This window comes from Grammomys surdaster, unplaced genomic scaffold (genome assembly GCF_004785775.1).
Source record: "Grammomys surdaster isolate TR1022 unplaced genomic scaffold, NIH_TR_1.0 217, whole genome shotgun sequence".
Classification (NCBI taxonomy): Eukaryota; Metazoa; Chordata; class Mammalia; order Rodentia; family Muridae; genus Grammomys; species Grammomys surdaster.
This window is the reverse complement of record NW_021604662.1, coordinates 886,434-889,779: the sequence shown is the minus strand read 5'-3', so window position 1 is coordinate 889,779 and position 3,346 is coordinate 886,434. Positions and strand designations below refer to the sequence as shown.

Here is a 3,346-nt window from a genome sequence, read left to right as displayed (position 1 = left end):
ATGTCTTAAATAATTTACAAAGAGAAGAAACTGCTTTCAAACAGTGTTCCCTCCCTGTACACCACAGTGGCCCCACATGGAGCTTCTAAGTAGGCCCCATGAGCCAAGGCTTGCAGTCTGCAAAGATCTCCTCTCTTCCTGTGGGGTTCTGGGGGTGAGAAGCAGCGGTGAAAGCAGGTCCTCCAGAATCTCTGCCCTGGGAATACAGGGGGAGGGTTCGTGAGATGACTCCTACAGGGCCTTGGTCTTAGTTTCAAGACTCAGAGCTATCTAGCATCCTCTGGTACATTCCTAATATGGATGGACAACTGTGAGGCTGGAGAGCCTGATGAGTATGCCCGAGTCCAAGAGTTCCCATCACCTCTTCAAGGTCTTCCTAAATCACTCTCAGGCTGTGGCCAGTGGTTATTAGTGGGCCCAGATATGGCTGAAGCAGAAGGGTTCTGGATCCCATGTTAGTCAAGTCCTTGTTAGCAGTGGCCTGGGATGCTGATAAACCCAATGCCACCTCCAGGAAGTTCATGGGTTGGTGGCATGGACATCCTGGTGGCTGGACAGAACCGGCTTCCTGTAGAATGCTTGCTTGCTGTCTTCATTCACGGATAAGGGAGACGGTCATGTCACTACTTTCTTCAGCCTTAATGGCTTTGTCCAGCTTTTGAGACAGCTTCTGAAGATGCTGGATTCCAGCTCCCACAGGCTCTAGGTCGCTGTCAGACTCACTGGGAGAACAGAGAGGTTCTCTGGAGGAACAGGGGCTCCGGAGGGCAGCCTCCCTCCTTAGCCGCTGACGACGATGGGCATGTGGACCCATCTGGCCAGAGAGGCGAGGATGTCCCCCAACTCTAGCATCCCGGTTGGGCCTGTATAGCCGAGTGTTCTTCTGGCTCAGACTGGGTGGTGGTGACCCTTTGTCTTTCTGGGCTCCTCGCTTCCGCCTCACTTTCACCTGTGTCTCCATCAGCCACTTAGTGCCACTTTGACAGGACTCCTGGATCCTCTGGGACATGACACCCAAGGCGCTTTTGGCTGAGCGAGCTGCACCCTGAGACCTTGCTGCTCTGGCTCTGGACTTTCCAGGCGTTTCCAGGAGGGGCCATTACCGAGGTTCAGGCTGACCGCTCTCAGTGGCAGCCTCCTTTGGAACTGTCTGCATAGGGAGCCCAAGGGACCGGTCTCCAGATGACCTCTAGCAGATCCAGTCACCTCCTTCTCTAGCTGTTCTTCTTTTAGGAGTGATCGTCTGCGCACGGAGGTCCTCATGCCCTGCCACTGAGACGCCATGTGCTTGGTCCAGTTTCCTCTGCCCGCTAGATCCTCCCTGCTTGATACCCGGATACGAAGATCGACACCCCGCTTTGTGTTTTTCTTGTGGTGCTGGGATCTAGAACCTAGGGCTTTATGCATACTGTCTGTTTAACATGTGATCTACCAGTAAGCCATACGCAAATTCCCACATACTCAAGATGTTTTTGATGGTGATAAGATGTTTGGAAGGAGCTTTAAAATACTCCAGTAATAATGGTGGAGGCTTGGGGTGGTTTGTAGGCTTCAAACAGGATAATGGTGACTGTTACAGACAGTGATTGTTATGTAGCAGCCAGTGGCTGTGTATGTATGTGGAATTTTTTTCATTAACAGAACCAGCAGTGTAGACATCAGATACCAATGATTAAGCTATTATATCTAGTTAAGTTTAAATTTTTCATGTACCACTGCCTAACATTCTTTCTGTGCTAGCTTTTTTTTTTCTGGTATCTTCCAGACAGGGTTTCTCTCTGTAACCCTGGCCTTCCTGAAACTTGATCTATAGAAAGTCTGAAACTCAGATATTCATCTGCCTCTCAAGTGCTGGGATTAAAGGCATGTGTCACTATCACCTGGCTATATGCTAGCTATTTTTATGTCAACTTGACACAAGCCTGAATCATTAGGGAAGAAAGAACCTCAACTGAGAAAATCCTCCCACCAGATTAGTCTGTTAGCAAGCCTGTGGACCACTTTCTTGATTGATGATTGATGTGGGAGGGTCCTTCCCATTATGGATGTTGCTACTTCTGGGTAAGTGGCCTTGGAGTGCTACAGAAAGGCAGGCTGAGCAAGCCATGAAGAGCAGTGTTTGTCCATGGTGTTTGCTTCAGTTCCTGACCTGACAATCTGGATGATGGACCCTTTCCTCCTCACGTTACTTTGGTCATGGTGTTTATCAGAGCAACAGAAACCCTAACTAAGACAACTTCATTCACTGAACAATACCTGTTGAGCCACTCCTTATGAATTAGCCTCTTAAGGAACAGGGGACTATGGCTAATTGACAGTGTCCTCATGCTCCTGTGAAACTTGTGATCCCACAGTCAAGGGGAACAGTGGCAGTTTTCAAATTTATAAATTATTATGTGTACAATTAAATATGTAACCCACGTAAGTTGTATTAGGAAAGGTAAGGGACTGGTGGTCCCCGGCCATGCTGGGTAACACAAGAAGTATTTATTTCTCACAGCACTGGAGTTTGGGAAATCTAAGGTCAAGGAACTAAGATCTATTATCACACATGGATTACATAATATTGCATGCCCTTCTCATTCTGGTCTTGTTTTCCTATCATGCAAACCATGGCTGATTCCTCTGGCCTGAAGTTACTTTCTCAACAATTTTCTGGACTTATTCCCAAGGAGAATTAATCTTTGGAAACCTAGAAACAGGCCCATGGAGAGGCAGCCTAGTAGCTGGACTCTGGAACTAGTCCACCTGGTCTCAAATCTTGGCTCAACCTCTTACTAGCTACATAACCTTGGGTAGGCTGCTTAACCTTTTGAGCTTCCATTTCCTCGTCTTTAAACAATGCAACAACAGTGTTCATCTCCTAGAGCGTTCATAAAGCTTGCATGGGTTAACACTTGTCAAGTCTAATGCTTGGCCCTTAATGTGCCCTATACTAGAATTTTGTTACTGTATAGAAATATGTAGATTTTTGGGGCTCTTGGTGCTTTTTCTGGGAACCTGTTTTTCAGATGTGCTTTGGGAGTGAATCAGTTGGACACTTGGTAGATTTAAGGATTAACTCTGTTCCTATAGAGGGCTTCTTAGGGGGAGGCTGTGCTGTCCCAAAAGAGGAGGCTGGCATAGTGTTGAGACATTGAGACATTTGGGTTCATTGAACAGGGTCAGCCAGCTTGGGCGGTAAAAGCCATCTCTCTCTCTCTCTCTCTCTCTCTCTCTCTCTCTCTCTCTCTCTCTCTGTCTCTCTCTGAACTTGAAGATCGCTGATTGGCTGGACTGTCTGGCTAGATAGCTTTAGGAGTCTTCCCTTCCCAACTCTCCCCACCCCCAGCACTAGTATCGTAGA

At 47.6% G+C, this 3,346-nt stretch overlaps 1 pseudogene; it reads right to left on the bottom strand.

Annotated features, from left to right (window-relative positions):
- Window positions 1-592: 592 nt before the first annotated feature.
- On the bottom strand, window positions 593-1,284 carry LOC114625409 (annotated as a pseudogene).
- Window positions 1,285-3,346: the final 2,062 nt, after the last annotated feature.